This window comes from Schistocerca serialis, chromosome 2 (genome assembly GCF_023864345.2).
Source record: "Schistocerca serialis cubense isolate TAMUIC-IGC-003099 chromosome 2, iqSchSeri2.2, whole genome shotgun sequence".
Lineage (NCBI taxonomy): Eukaryota > Metazoa > Arthropoda > Insecta > Orthoptera > Acrididae > Schistocerca > Schistocerca serialis.
Window position 1 is genome coordinate 903,758,543 of NC_064639.1, and position 17,052 is coordinate 903,775,594.

The window sequence follows — 17,052 nt, forward strand, 5'->3', positions numbered from 1 at the left end:
CTGACATTGGGCTGTTTAGGACTCCAAACATGTTGCCTGGCCGGACGAGTCTTGTTTCAAATTGTATCGAGTGGACAGGCGTGTACGGGTATGGAGACAACTTGATGAATCCATTGACCCTGCATGTCAGCAGGAGACTGTCTAAGCTGGTCGAGGCTCTGTAAGCGTGTGAGACGTGTGTAATTGGAGTGATATGGGACCCCTGATACGTCTAGATACGACTCGAACAAGTGACACGTACTTAAGCATCCTGTCTGATCACCTGCATACATTCATGTCAATTGTGCATTCCGACGGTCTTGGGCAATTCCAGCAGAACAATGCGACATCCCACACGTCCAGAATTGCTACAGAGTGGCTCCAGGGACACTCTTCTGAGTATAAACACTTCCGCTGGCTACGAAATTACCCAGACATGAACGTTATTCAGCATATCTGAGATGTCTTGCAACGTACTGTTCAGAAGACAGCTCCACCCCCTCGTACTCTCACTGACTTATGGACAGCCCTGCACGATTCATATTCTCAGTTCCCTCCAGCACTACTTCAGACATTAGTCGCGTCCATGCCACGTCGTGTTGCGGCATTTCTGAGTGCTCGCGAGGGTCCTACACAATATAAGGCAGGTATAGCATTTTCTTTTACTCTTCAGTGTATAACAATTTTACTTTCTCGTCCACGTGCGAGAATAAATTAATCCTTGTGTCCATACTCTATTGATCAAGCAACATGAAACTGCCCATGAGAAAAAAGGAGATCCGAAACCCATATCACAGTACTTGATAAATTACACCTCTACTTTATTAACCAAATATTATCACTGGTAGTTGCCACTCGTTAAAGTCAAAACGGAGATTCATCGGTAAGAGTGGTGCCCAAGGGATGTACACTGTTGCATCCTATCCCTTTCTTGTTATGATTGTCTCTTCATTTAAATTGCCTAGCATCGATACAGACGGTCTTTTAACGGTCGTTCCTGACATGCTTTACACGTCATGCCTTCCTAGCAACATCTCGCACCCCTCCCCAGCCCCCTAGGGATTAAAGATTATCAGGATTGTCATCAACTACCACAGTGAGTCCGAAAACTGTGCTTCCGACATTAATATCGATCGTTTTCCATTATTTTTACATATCAACGGCTTCCTAATTCAGCTCCCACAAATAAAGACGGTCTTACCTTTACAGTGATTGTTTCCCCATAATAAGTCACATGCGCAACAAGTTTCCTTGAAATTGTTCCAGGAGTTCTTCAGCTATGCTCGAGAAAACACACACACACACACACACACACACACACACACACAGACACAAACACACACACACACACACACACACACACACACACACACACACACTAATGTAGTCAAATTAAATCAGGCAATGCTAAGAGAATTAGATTACGACTAGAGACTAAAATTAGCAAATGAGTTTGCCACTTGGGCGTCAAAATGAATTACGATGGCCGAAATAGAGAAGATGTACCATGGACACTGGAAATAGGAAGAAAAAGGCTTCTGATAAAGAAAAATTTACTAACATCGAACACAAATTGAAGTGTAGGAAGTCTTTTCTGAAAGTATATTTAGCCTGCCGCGGTGGCCGAACGGTTCTAGGCGCTTCAGTCCGGAACCGCGCGACTGCTACGGTCGCAAGTTCGAATCCTGCCTCGGGCATGGCTGTGTGTGATGTCCATAGGTTAGTTAAGTTTAAGTAGTTCTAAGTTCTAGGGGACTGATGACCTCAGATGTTAAGTCCCATAGTGCTCAGAGCCACTTGAACCATTTGAAAGTGTATGTCTGAAATGAAGGCTTACGGGATACAGACATCAAACGTTGACGATACACAGTTCAGACAAGAAAAAAGTAGAAGGTTTAGAAAATTGGAGCTACGAGAGAATGGTAAATAATAGATGGGTAGATCGAGTGACTAATGAGGAGGTATTGAACCGAACTCGAGAAAAAAGAAGTTTATGATGTAAATAACTAAATGAAGAGACAGATGGACAAGAGACATCATGAGGCGTAAAAGAATCGTTAATTTGGGAAAGAAATTAAGTGTGGGTTATAAAGACCAAGGTTCGACCACAGTAAGCAGGCTCCAGTGCATGTAGGTCGCAGTAGTTTCGCGGTGGTGAAGAGGCCTGCACAGCATAGACCTGTGTGGACAGCTGCACCCACAACCAGTCTTCGGACTGAAGACCACGACAACAACAGATAAGATAGAGGAAAATTTTAGACTTGTTTTCCATCAACTTTATCCCCATAACAACATATGACCTAGAAACCTGCACAACAACCAAACAAGTCGCCAACAATCTCTACGCTGCAGAAATGAAGTACTTTAAACTAGATCTATAAAACTAGTAAGGATACGGTAAGAAAAGAAGAAATAAAGGAAGACGCTGGAGCGTACACATTCTTGGAAAAAAATGCAAGGTCCCGTTTGAGACATTTGGCCATGTCAAACGAATGGAAGGACAGTAAAACAACATACTGATATAGCTGGTAGAAGACCCGCAGGAAGACTAGGGAAGAGATGGCCGGACCAAGTGAAGGAGGATACAGGAAGAAGAGGATACAGCCCTGAGAGAAGAATGGCACACAGACAGACCCAAGTGGAGGGTACCAGTAACCCACACCCGGGCAACTGGACTGGAAAACCGATGATGATAGTAATAGTCTTTGATTCATTGATCTTCAAGTTGCAAAAGCTAGTGTTGAGTTAAAACTTGCTAATGCTCAGTGAGTAGTGAAAGCTAAAGAAACTCTTCAACACTCTTCCCAGGGTGACGACCTGTCGAGAGCATTTGTTCGTTTCCCTGTAGTCAGCACACTTTCATTCAGTACGTCGTCTGCCGTAACAGCTGAATAATTCAAACCACTGTAAATATTTCAGCGATCATCTCCCGCATTAAAAATTGTAGCCGCTCATTAGGGTTCGTTACTGCACGAGTGTTGTAAATTGAAGCTGCTGATTTTCCAGCCACCCCCTCATTCCAGAGACCCAAAGAGCGCATTCTAATTTTTATTAATATCCGTAGTTTTACACATAAATTAAACGCTGAAATTTTCTGTTATACGAGTTTGCCCCCCCCCCCCAAAAAAAAGCACAAAATACGCCCCAAAATTGTTTCCAGAGTAACGCACATACTTTCAGTCAGTCGAAAAAAATCCGCTCTGGCTTTTACACCCTGTTAATTGTGAATTGCAGTGCAATCATGTAGATGTATTTCTGTAGTATACCACAGTCATTTCTGTTGCGTGGGGTAATCCTGTCCTAAAGATAGTACAGAACAATAAGATGATTTCCACGAACATGTGATGCGTAGGTTTGTGAAGTACTTTATCGTGACATGTTTTGCTTTTATTTCGTACTTCTGCAATAGAACGATTAAAGAGTACGCGAAAATAAAGCAGAATCAATTTTCTTGTCATTATATCAATGTAGAGATCACACATGAGTTTTCAAACGACATAGCACAATTGTTACCAATTTCTTTGGACTAGTTCTGAAACAGCTCATTTTGTTCTGCTCCAGAAATCCGGAATATCCGATGTAATCGGAAACTATTTTTAATTGTTGTTCTAGTGATACTTTGTTTTTTGCCTAAATACAACATGACAGCCGTGAAATAAAAGGATATTTGGCCGGTCCTATCAGACGGCTGCAGTTAGTCGTGAGCGGCAGCAGGAATTAATGCCAGAGGGGTGGTGAGTTGTGGGTGGGGAGGGGGGGGAGGGAACAAGATTCTAAAATACAAATTTTTTTTGCAACTGATTTAGTGAGTTAGGAAATATGTCCTGCCCCAAGAACTAACATTTACAGGATGTATACAAAACTTATTTTACCGCTAACGATTGATAGTTATTCAATTACTACTTTTAAGGTAGATTATTTAGGTATCGAAACAGCGTGCACATTTAATAGCTTATGCAGAGTACATCTTTTTTAAATTATTAGTGTGAAAGTCGATGTTACGTTTTTTATTCAACGATCTGAAATTATGTTCTCATATTATTAAATTCAGGATATCCAACGAGTTATAAAATATAGCTAGAAAATATGGACAAAAAGTTAATTCATATTGTAATAATATTAGACTGACACTGAAAATTAAAAATATGAAATTTAAAAGAGTCGTAACAATTGAGAAAAATCCTGTTGAATATTAACAAAAATAAAGAAAAAAGGCACAATGCACCTCGGAGTAGATAAACAGGGTAAAATTTAGATGTTGCTTACTGAACTCTCTTTTTGTGCATACAGAACTTCTCATGTTAATGGATTTATTGCATTAGTTTCATGATTCCTATTTTTTAGCGCACACTGGCATAAGTTAAGTTGGACGGTGGCTTTGTAAGCTAAAGTTTTTAGGTTGATTGGGAAAAGCGTAGTCCCAGTTCATGCAGCGGGCATCTTTTCGCCGTCGAAATTTTATACTTTTTCCCTTCTCCCAACGAATGAAACTATTTTCTTTTTTTGACTGATGTATTTCGCATCACAGGTTAAGTATAGACGTACACATAGGGTGACAATTGTTGAACTATATGAAATAAAATCGTCATAACTTCTGAAAGGTTTGCCTCAGGACGTTTAGATTGCATGGTTCGCTGCAAGACATGACGGAAATTATTATGCGCAATATGGTTTGGTTTAGCGACGAAGCCCACTTTCATTTGGATGGGTTCGTTAATAAGCAAAATTGGCGCATTTGGCGGACTGAGAATCGCATTTCGCGATCTAGAAGTCTCTTCACCCTGAACGGGTGACTGTGTGGTGTGAAGTGTCCAGTCACGGAATAATCGTTGCGATATTCCTTGATGGCACGGTGACTACCGAACGGTACTTGAAGATTCTGGAAGGTCATTTCATCCCCACTATCCAAAGTGATCCTGATTTCGACAAGATGAGTTCATGCAAGACGGAGCTCGACACCATCGAAGCACGAGAGTGATGTCCTGGAGGAGCACTTTGGCGATCGCATTCGGGGTCTGGATACCCAGAGTCCACCGTGATGGGCCTCTTTTGGCCGCCATATTCTTCGCATCTAAACACATGCGACTCCTATTTGTGGGGCTACACTAAGGACAAGGTGTTCAGTAGTAACCCCAAAACCATTGCTGAGCTGGAAACAGCCATTCAGGAGGACATAGACAGCGTCATGTTCCGACATTTCAGCGGGTCATGCAGAATTTCGCTATTCCTCTGCGCCACATCATCGCCAATGATGGCACGCATACCGAACATGTCATAACCTAAATCTCATTATCTGTAGTGACGTTTACATGATGAAGAAAGTGTGTGCACGCCATAGTTTGTAACTAATTTACTTTTTTTTCAGATAGTTCAGTAATTGTCACCCTGCACCTACATTATAGCCTAGCTGTGTTGTTCAGAGTCTGCCGCGCGGGATAGCCGTGCGGTTTGAGGCGCCTTGCACGGTTCGCGCGGCTGCCCCCGTCGAAGGTTCGAGTCGTCCCTCGGGCATGGCTGTGTTTGTTGTCCTTAGCGTAAGTTAGTTTAAGTTAGATTAAGTAGTGTGTAAGCCTGGGGACCGATGACTTCAGCAGTTTGGTCCCATAGGTACTTACCACAAACTTCCAATTTACAAATTTCAGAGTCTACAACAACAGCTTTGTCGTGTAAAACTGAAAGTAGAATCACCATCGCATCACGTGCGTTCTTTGTCTACACACAAAAAGCTAACTTACGTTGTTATACCGTTGTGCAACAAAGGGAAGGTGGCGAACTTATGGAGATTGTGGATGGATGACGTGCACGCATATTGCAGTCATTTCAATGTCGTGATGGGAACTGACGTCGGAATCGGTGCACCAGGATGTCGAATCAGCCCTTTTCTTCTGCCTGATGTGGGTTAAACGAGACAGCGAGAGAGGCAAAGGATTCGGGACTCTCTTTCTGCATTTTTTTGTGTAGGTTAGTATCCACCTTTACTGCAGAACAGCGCCAAAACCGCCGCCACTTCAAGCCATCAACATAATTGCCCGTTGACAGCGTGACAACCATAAGAAAGCAAAGACGTATTGTGGTAGCCACAATATTGCCCGTCAGCTGGACAGTATTAAAACTGCAGCTAAGCAGCGTCGCAAACAGTCGTTGCTAGCAATTCCAGGAGAGGGCGAGAGCCCTCCCTTTCCCACCACCTTGCGGACGCCTGTGGAATTGTACATTCAGTTTAGGTAGAGATCGCTGTACGTTATTCACAGCCGACATCTTTGTTTGCTTCTGCACCTCTAGTTGCATAGTCTTCTGATCAGGCGTCACCGCGTATAGCTGTACCTCGGAACATCAGAAGCGAGGCCGCTTTCATTTAGTGCTTTACCGGCAGTACTCCCGCGTTTCAGTGGCGATCTCAGCTGCGGACGGCCCTCCACCGTTAAGTTGCGCCCCGCCTGCGATCTGCCGGATAAGATGCGAGCAGTTAAGGTCTCGGGGTCGATACCGTAACGGTGCACTTAATTATGCAGACGGCTCTAACGGTTGGCTACACGAGGCGCGCGAAGTGTTTCCGCAGTCGCTCTGCCCGAGTCTGCCAGACCGCACTGCTAATGCGACAACACTGCGCTCTTACAGGAGTCGGTCTCTCGTCAAGCAGATTGGCTGCTTGTTCCGTAGGGTCACGACACTCTTCACTGTAGGCTACATGTGACTGTATGCCGATTACACACACGCTCTCGTTATTCAAGACGCTGTCTGTGGTGAAGAAGAAACAGTCAAAAAGAAAATAATTTAATCCACCGGTAAATACACACATACCTTATTGCCCTGTTTACGTCGCTGAACAGCCCTGTGACTCACTTCTAGTAGAAACTGGGTCTCCTAAAAGCAACCATCTTCGTTTTTCCTTCTATAATTTTAGACATAATGTCGACAGCAACACAGCGATTGGAAACAAAGTGGTAATCTCCTTAACCCGAAGGTTTGTCTGAGCACTGCAGTACGTTACTGGCATGGTTTTGTTGAAAGGTGTACTGTGCCCTTACCTTCCTTCGACCGTTAGAACTGATGTAACCTGTTAGTTACGGCAGGACCTGCAGTTTAATGACTCCGAACCATGGTCTAAAATGGCATTTTTCACATTAATAAATCATTGCCAGAAGGATAGAGCGACAGAAAACAATTCTAGGACGACTGGGATTAGTATTCTGGCACTTACAAACTGAACCAACATGCAGGCAGTGCTCTTACCAACAGCTTTGCAGGCGCGACTGACTACCTCACGCCCTCCCCCCCCCCCCCCCCCCTCCACCTAACCTTTGGAAAGTAGGGACAGGCGCCCGCTCAAGTGCAGCTGTGAGGACGAGTTAAAGAGTACTGCCCCCCCCCACCCCCCCCTCTCCACCAAAGACAAGATTCCGCGTTCGAATCCCGCTCCGCTACTCAGTTGCAATCTCTCAAGAAATTCCACACATAGTTCGCTATATGATTTTAAGAGTATAACACAGCAGGGATGACGTTTCGCCACGACTCTTAATGAAGCACCGACCATAGCTCTATCCGAACAGCCTAGCGACATCAGAAACTATGTATTCGGGACTTTATTCGACTTACATTATTTACGTTTCCAGTTACGTTTACATGCCACCTACTTCGCACCTGGGCGCCACAACTTCAGCGTGCTGGCGGAGTCTTATGAAGACGGCACTTTTTCCACATAGTAAGTCATACACCACCCACCTAACCTCAGTACCCCTGGTCGCTAACGCACGCCAGTGCGGTGGCGCCCCACTCGGAGGTGACAGAGTTCGAATCCCGCTGCTGGGAAATTTGCGCTGCCAGTATTTGGCCGGCGAAGGGAGGTGAGGTGCTAGCGTAAAGATCCCGATTACCAGTTGTTGCAGCAGTCTCTTGGACTGAACTGCAAACCTCTACGTAGCATCTCATGAAGTGAGGGCACGTGATGGTTGGTGGTCGATGATGATCTGTCCGTCAGACGGGGGCGTTAAGATCGGCGGCCCCCTGGGTGCTGTTCGAGAGAAGTGCTCTAGATGTGTCGCCCCACAGTATTTTCTCCTGTAAGCTCATACACGCACTAACTATGGTTTCAACTTCCCGAGGCTTTGCGGAGATATGCTACACCCTACCGGAATCCCTGGTTATCGTAGGGGTTGTTTGGATCCGCAGTACTTATTTTTAAAGATGGCAAATCAAATTCGTACTAAATTTGGTTTGCAGTCCTTAAAGCGTTCCAGAATTGCGTTCTACGTGTCATTCCTTCCTACTGCCGCCCTCACCCACAGGGGTTAAATGTCGCCAAGACCTCTCAGCAATCATCCCTGCAATCTCTACAATTACAAATTCTACGCAAATGTAGTCCGCAGCTCGTGGTCTTGCGGTAGCGTTCTCACTTCCGGCGCACAGGGTCCCGGGTTCGATTCACGGCGGGGTCAGGGATTTTCTCTGCCTCGTGATGACTGGATGTTGTGTGTTCTTCATCATCATTTCATCATCTTTGAGTCGCAAGTCGCCGAAGTGGCGTCACCTAAAAAGGACTTGCAATACGGCGGCCGAACTTCCCCGCATGGGGCCTCCCGGCCAACAATGCCATACGATCATTTCATTTCATTACGCAAATATAGATTGTTTTTTATAATTATTACACGTAAGTTCCTTCATATTCCTACCACGCCACCCTCTTACAAGTTCTCCACACTAGCCTAGCCTGTGCAATTCTCTTCGCCTCTACATCACTATTGCAACCTACGTCCATACTTACTTGCTTGATGCTCAAACCTTCGTCCTCCCCTACAGTTATTACTCCCCAACACATCATTTCATTACTAACTGCATTACTGCTTCGCGCCTCAAGATGTCTCCTATCAACCAAGCCCTTATTTTAGACAAACGCTGCCATAAGGATCGTTTCTCCTCTTCTCGATTCAGTATTTCCTCATTAATCGCTAAATCTCCCTTCTAACTTTCAGCAATCTTTCTAAAGTTTCGTTAGTCTTCTTGCCCGTACTATTTATAGTCCACGTTTAACTGCTGTACTGCGCTATATTTCAGACAAATACTTTCAGAAAAGGCCTCTTGACAGTTAAATTTAAATGTCTGTTGGCTTCTGTCTCGGGTTCTTCGGCCGATGTTTGTTTCCTGATTTTCCTGATGCTTAGCCAGCACGAATGATTGCTATTGTCGAAGCTTCACCCTCCATTCCTGGTCGCAGTCTAAGTGTCCAACAATGAAGGGTGAAATTTCGACAGTGCCAGCCAATTAAATTTATGTTCCATATTACGGTATTTTTTTTTTCAGAAAGTTTTTTCTTACTGTCACAAAGGAAACTTAATAAGAGAATTGCTTTAACTTTTTGCATTTTATATTCTTTTTATTCCTGGTATCGTCAGTTATATTACTACCTAGATATCGTCACTCGTCTGTGACTTCTGGTATATCATTTCCTAATCTCATTTCGTCAAGAACGCCTAATTTAATTCGACTAAAGTCTATTACCCTACTTTTGTTGACGATCATCTTAAAACGTCTTTTCACGATAATATATCTTCCGATCTGCTGCTCTTCCAAGTTCTTAACCGCTTCTGACAGAATTACAGTGTCAATCGCAAACGTTAAAGTTTCAATTTATTTTCACTGAGCTTGAAATCCCTTTCGAGATTTGTCCTTGGATTCCTTTACTGCAAGTTCAACATGCAGATGGAATAACATTGGTGACAGCTACAAGCCTGTCTCACTCCCTTCTTAATTACTGCCTCCCTTTCGTGCCTCTCTACTCTTATACGTTGATCAGCCAGAACATTATGACCGCCGACCTACGATCGATATAAACTCGTCCATGCGATAGCAACGTCACCTGGCGAGGAATGACTGCTAGTCAGAAACACTCATTGTCCACGCTGTATCAGAGAGCGCGCAGTCCGTGTCTCGACTGAGTCTGATTGTGATGGCTGGGAGGGTCGCCACGACTATTTCGGAAACAGCACGACTTGTCGGGTATTAGTGTAATGCTGTGGTGAGTGTCTTCAACACGTGGCGAAACCAACGTGAAACCACGTCCAAAAGTCGGGGGGTTGGCGGCCACCCCTCATTACGGATATCGGACAATGTAGGGTGCGCAGACTGGTAAAACAAGACAGGCGGCGAACTGTGGCGTAACTGACATGAGACTTTAATGCTGGGCAGAGTACAAGTGTGTCTGAACACACAGTGCACCGAACCCTCCTAACGACTGGCCTCTGCCGTCGAAACCCAAGCTTGAGCCAATGTTAACACCACGACATCGAAAATTGCGACTGAAATGGGCACAGGGGCGGAGCGTAGCATAGTCTGGTGAATCCCGATCCCTTATTCATCATCTAGATGGGAGGCCACGAATCCGTCGTCTTCCAGGAGAACAGATCCTTGACAGTTGTACTGAGGGACGGAGGCATATTGGCGTTGGCTCCATAATGCTCTGGGTAACACTTACGTGTGCATCCATAGGTCCAGTGGAGCTCGTGCACGGTACCTTGATGGTCAAGAAGTATCGTACACTGGTTGCACACCACGTACACCAATTCATGACAGTCATGTTTCCCGACGGGAGTGGCAATTTTCAACAAGATAATGCGCCATGTCACAAGGCCAGGAGTGTGATGGAGTGGTCGAGGAAGACAGTGGTGAGTTACAATTGATGTGCTGGCCCCCCACTCGCCAGATCTGAACCCGATCGAACACATCTGCATGTGATTGAACACGACGTCAGAGCAAATCGCCCACTCCCGAAATTTACGGGAATTAGATGACTTGTCTGTGCAAATGTGGTGTCAGCTACCTCCAGCGACCTACCAAATGCCTCATTGCTTCCATGCCACGACGCGTCGCCGCTGTTATCCGTGCCAAAGGTGGACATAGCGGCTATTAGATAGATGGTCATAATATTCTGGCTGATAAGTGTAATTACAGACTGGTTTCTATGTAAGTTGTAGATGACTTCCCGCTCCGTAAACTTTGCCCGTGCTACCTGCAGAATTTCAAAGCGTGTAGTCCAGTCAGTATTGTCAAAATGTTTCTCTAAATCTACAAATGCTGTGGAAATTAACTCCTAAGATATGTCGTTGGGTCAGCTCTGCACATTCTTCACCGAGGTTGGCTTCCTAGATGAGAAGTCACATATACACCACATTATGGCAACAGGAAGGGTATCTGTCCACCCTTTACGACTAGTACTGCCAAATTCAGAATAGCGCACCGAACCTGTGAAGACACGGGATAGGGGCAGCAAAAAGGAGAAAGGAAGAAGTACTGCATATATCGCGTTTGGCTGAGTCTACTCCAGGCTTTCCAGAATTATGGTTTACTTGATGCCATTTTCGCATCCACACTCCCACAACGCTAGAGGCGTTTTACCTCAAAAGTAATTTTTTTATTGTAGTAAGCATACATGTAACAACTTTGAATTGCTTCAGACGTTCGGGACGTAAGCTTCGAAATACGCATGCGCGCACACGCAAGCACCCACGCACGCACGCACACTTACACACACACACACACACACACACACACACACGCACGCACACTTGCTTTTTTATCTGTCTATATCGGTAACAGTGCCTCCCCGCCGTGTGGTAGCTGCTGGAGCACTTCCGCTAGTGAGCGCGAGTCGTTTGTCGGCACTCGCTCCTTACTCCCTCCCCCACTCCTGATCCCCCCTCCCCCACCTGCTCCAGCGCGCGGCGCTAGGATTTGCTGCTGCCGGTCTACCTGTTGCTGCAGCTGCTGCTGTCAGGTATTTGCGCCTCGCTCTTCCTGCAGAGCCTTGCCGAGCCGCTTTGAATTTGCGAACAAGTCACCGGAAGGACACCACCCGGCACGAAGGGAAAGCTGGCTGCCGATGGAGACACGCTCTCCCGGCGCTAGCTGGCGGACTCCCACTCCGTAGGCATACGTACGAAACATCCGTCGTGTCCTCAAGATACATCTCGCTCACGAGTTTATTTTGTTCGACGAGGGCAATGGAGCACACGAGATGTCTTACGGATGCTAAATTTCTTGTCTGTTCCGATTCCCTGATTCCCCTTCACACTCTACAACGTTTGTATCCTGCAGGTAAAGCAGCCGAGAATATCCAGGACGCTCTACAAAGCCCGCCGAGGTGGCCGAGCGTCTCTATGCGCTACAGTCTGGAACCGCGCGACCGCTATAGTCGCATGTTCGAATCCTGCCTCGGGCATGGAAGTGTGTGATGTGCTTAGGTTAGTTAGGTTTAAGTAGTTCTAAGTTCTAGGGGACTGATGGCCTCAGAAGCTAAGTCCCATAGTGCTCAGAGCCATTTGAACCACTAGAGCTCCACAAAGGCTGGGGATGCTACTGTCTTTATGCTGGGTGCCAGCGTACGTGGGTGTTAAGGGGAATTAAAGGGCGAATACATCAGCCAGTCTCCTACTTCTCAATTAATTCAGTGTACCATCGCCCTACGTGGTGCAGCCTCGCTGTTGAGATACGGTCTTGGGTCGATGGGAGAATGAGTGGGTGAAAGTGACAGACAATAAGCTCCGTCTACTAAAGTCCACAATGCGGCATGGCGTTTCTCCCTCCAGCCACGTAGGTGGGATGAGGTCCTCATTATGTGTCTTCGTACAGGTCAGGGCCCTGTGACGCATGGCCTCTCGATCCGGCGCGAGAACCCTCCAGTGTGTGGTTCTTGTGATGTACAGATCACAGCGCGCCATATTTAATTAGACTGCGTTTCGATTTCACGCTAGAGGGCAGCAGCAGATTTCAGCAGATCGGTCCTCTACTTTAAGTGACGTTCAAACGAACGAGAATTTAGAGTTTTGCGATAAGTCCAACTTGTTTCCTAAAATTTTAGGAAGTTTTTTATTTGTAAGTGGTCAGACAGTTACATTTCCCCGTGTCGTTACTTTAGCTCCGCTGCCGTGTTTTTATCCCACTTATAGCAACTTTCACCCTCTCTCCTTTGTTTTAAATTGATGTTAGTCAAGAATACCTTTAAAGGGAGGTTTACTATCTTCAAACGCGTGTTTCTCGAAATAACGTTTTTTTTTTTTTTTTTTTTTTTTTTTTTTTTTTTTTTTTTTTTCGCGTGGGAACTTCAAATCTACTGTTTCCGACGAAGCTAACTAAATTGTCTAGGAGTTGTACCACTTTTATTCCGATCCATCAACTATAAATATTTTTACTTGGCCGACGAAGTCGAAAAATCGATGAAAAAACCCTATTTTTTTTTTCAAATGGCAGCAATTTTCTTTCCTATGGTCCCAATAACTTAAGCGAGGTACAACTCCTAAAGAATCTTATATACTTCGCTAACGTCAACTCAATTTTGATTTCAGACGAACCGGATGACTTGTGGCATACCGCGCGTAGGGGGTCTACATCGAAATTTTGTTTCGTTCCTTAAGGCAACAAATACGACATTATCAACACCTCCCTGAGTCTAACGAGGTCTTATAATAGGGCTACGAGAAGATGGACGTTTATGCTGCGATATTGCAGAAAGGGTTGGCAGGAATGTAGCCACTGTACATGATTGCTGAGAGCGGAGGTTACAAGAATGTACGATCGCAAGAAGATCGGACTCCGGACAGCCACGTGGTACTACAGAGCGGGAAGACCCTCGTCTTTGGCATATGGCTCTGGCGCATCGTACTGCACCTGCAGCAACAATTTGAGCAGCAGTTGGCACCACAGTGACACAACGAACTGTCACAAATTGGTTACTTCAGAGGACAGCTCCGAGCCAACCGTCCTGTAGCGTGCATTCCATTGACCCCAAACCAATGCGTTTGCGATTTCAGTGGTGTCAAGCGAGAGTTCACTGGAGGGCTGTTGTGTTTTCTGATAAAAGCAGCTTCTGCTTCTGCGTCGGTGACAATAGAGGTCGTTTGGTAATTAGAAAGCGGCCAATTGAGGACCTGCAACCAACCTATCTGCGTGATAGACACACTGGACGTACACCTAGTCACGGGTGGAATTTCGTATGGTAGCAGGAGCACTCTCTTAGTTATCCCACGCACTTCAATACGGCGAGTCAACTTGTTGGGCTGCCATTGTTGACGAGCATTCAATAGCGTGTTTTCCAACAGGATAACGCTCGTCCACATACCGCTGTTTTTACCCAACATACGCTATAGAGTTCGACATGTTGCCTTGGCCTACTTGATCATGGGATCCGTCTCCGATCGAACGCATATGGAACATCATTGGACGACAACTCCAGCGTCACCCACAAACAGGATTGACCGTCCCTGAACTGACCGACCAAGTGCAACAGCCATGGAACTCAATTCGACAAACTGACATATGTTATCTGAAGAACACAACGCATGTACCTTTGCATGCTTGTATTCAACATTCTGGATGTTACACCGGTTATTAATGTATCAGCGTCAGCGTTTAACATTTGCAATGGCTTATCTCGCCCTTACAGTAACCCGTGATCTTGTACTTCCGAAATTTTGTTACTGTATATTATTTGATTTTGGTGGGAAAAAAATGGGAACACCAAGAAGGAGTTGTACGACATAAACGATAGTTGGTAGGCGCGTTTTTGTGACAGCTGCTCAGCTACAAATTCGAGCAACTTACTGCGGTGCATTTCTGATGTACTTCGATTCCTAGTTCCGGTGAAGTGTGCAACGGGAGGCAGTAATAAAATCGAGGGTATCGAACAGTTCATTAAAGACTGCCGAGACGAGAGGTATCGTATCAGTTACAAAATGATGTCGATGTTCTGGCGACTTATACGGGGCATGTAATAAGTGGAACTGTGATTCGTAAACAACATATTTTCAATTTTTGTTAATGTATAAGAAAGGATTAATTCGTTTTGTAACGTCAAATATTTCATTAGAACTTGTGCAATCATTATACTGAAGTTAGTCAAATGAAAACGCAACAAAATTCTGAATATCCCTTATAAAAGAAAAGGAAATAATTAACTGAAAAGCAGTTCGGTAAAATGTAACAACTGAACTGTAATAAAAGTCAAGGTATTTTGTATACCACTTTTGCAATAAAATTTATATCAGTTTCCTGTGATCTGGTGTCATGACTGGCAGGCTTGACTGTGTACTAGTTAGTCCTTTGAGAGATGTCACGTAAAGTATCGTGTCTGGAGAGACTCATGACGAGGAATTTATAGATGTTTTAAGTAATTTCATGTATGTAACGAACAGCATGGAGGTGGACAATCTGAACTTAAAATTCAACATTCAGAATGAGAACCCGATTCCATTGGATTTGTATGTTCCAAGACCGATGAGATGAGATTCGGTTGCGATCTACGAGACTGCAGGTGAAGCAGATACATTACTCTGACATTTATTGTGACTGCCATCTTTTTAATTAAGAAACAAAATGATCTGCTGAAAATTGTTTATACATTACAAGATAACAAACTGTTTTATAGGAGTAAGAAATACCCTCCTCCGCATTTCACACGGAAGGGATCGGAGCGAGATAACTGTAGATGCAGAAGTACTAGGATGGAAAAGCGAACGTGTTTCGCAGCTGGCCTTGTTGTGAACTACTTAAGATAAAATCTTTAGGCACGACGCGTAATGCGTCCGCTACGTAAACTCTTTTGCGTGGCGCTGAAAGCCAGGCGAGTAATTAAGCGCTCCGGCCATTCACGGCTTTCTGGGCGCGCGCGGTAATACGGTTGCTTTTTCCCAGAGCAGATGATTAGCGGCGCTGCGAGTCCCCGCAAAGTTTAAATTGCGCCGCTAAGCGACGCCAGGGCTGCACAATGCGTCGCAGAGCGCCGAGTAACTGGGGAGAGAAAAAGAACTTTGCTGACGAGCTGACAGCGGCCTTTGCCTTGCATTCTCTTTAAATTAGCGCATTAAGAAATCACTCTCTCACCCCACCTTTAGTGGCTTACATTCAGAGATACTGTTTACTAAACGGAAGTTTAACCTTTCATACGTCTATCGCAGATGTTATTGTCAGTACATTGGACAAGCAGTAAAGGAAAGTAAGGCCAAGTTTGAAATTAAAGTTAAAAAAAAAAAAAAACTTTGGCAGTTTCTGGTGACACTGTAACTCTTTCAGAGACGGCAAGCGACTCGGAGAGCTATTTAACAGAATGGATAGAGTCTTCAAAAGAGATTGCAAGATAAGCACCAATAAAAGCAAGATGATGTTAATGTAATATAGTGGAATTAAACCAGGCGATGCTGAGAGAATCGGATTAGCAAAAGACACTCTGAAATACACTGGTGTCCAAAAGTAAAGCAACAAACCGCTATTTTCCCGTCCTGTGTCCAATTCACCATATAGTCATACAAACTGTCAACAGATGTCCGTACGATTGTGTTCTGCGCGGAAGATGGCATTCCGCTCAACAGACAACGCCAGCAGTGACGTCGGGGCAGCTATCAAGCGGGGTAGTGTTTCCTGGATAGTCCCACATCCACAACCGCTGTGTACACAGTCACAGACGGTGCAGTATGGCACAGAGAAGACACCTAACAGACTGATGTGGCCCAATGGCTTAACATGAATCTACAACGAAATGAAAACCCTTAGCTGCTTACAGGCGTTGACATACATCAACGGGGACAGATGAAAATGTGTGCCCCGACCGGGACTCGAACCCGGGATCTCCTGCTTACATGGCAGACGCTCTATCCATCTGAGCCACCGAGGACACAGAGGATAGTGCGACTGCAGGGATTTATCTCTGGCACGCCTTCCGCGAAACCCACATTCTCAACGTATTGTCCCGCACTACATTCGTAGTGCCCACGGCCATTATACTCATTACTCGCGGCGCGTTGCCGATTCCCGTAAGAGTTCGGGCACTGTTTGTGCATTCGCACAGAAGAAGAAGATGGTCAAGTGGCCAGTGAGCCTTAACTATATATACACTAAGATGGTATCTGTTCTTTCGGACATGACTGAAAGAACAGATACCATCTTAGTATGTATATTAATGCGAATCTTTGTTTCTCGGACGTGGCGACTGTTTATAGAGACCGAAACAGTATCCCGAGGAACGGGGTATGGCCGACCAAGTGTGATATCAAAAGGAGAGGACCTATCAGTGCACGGCAACTGGCATCCGAC

General features: G+C 45.2%; 1 protein-coding gene and 1 non-coding gene across 3 annotated transcripts in view; both read right to left on the bottom strand.

The window, feature by feature from the left end:
• The window catches only part of LOC126458255 (protein tweety), a 1,040,173-nt gene that overhangs the window by 157,155 nt on the left and 865,966 nt on the right, over positions 1 to 17,052 (bottom strand). The gene's annotated exons all lie outside the window — the stretch shown is intronic.
• Trnat-ugu (transfer RNA threonine (anticodon UGU)) lies at positions 16,560 to 16,633 on the bottom strand. The gene has a single exon. It is a non-coding gene; the product is annotated as a tRNA-Thr (tRNA).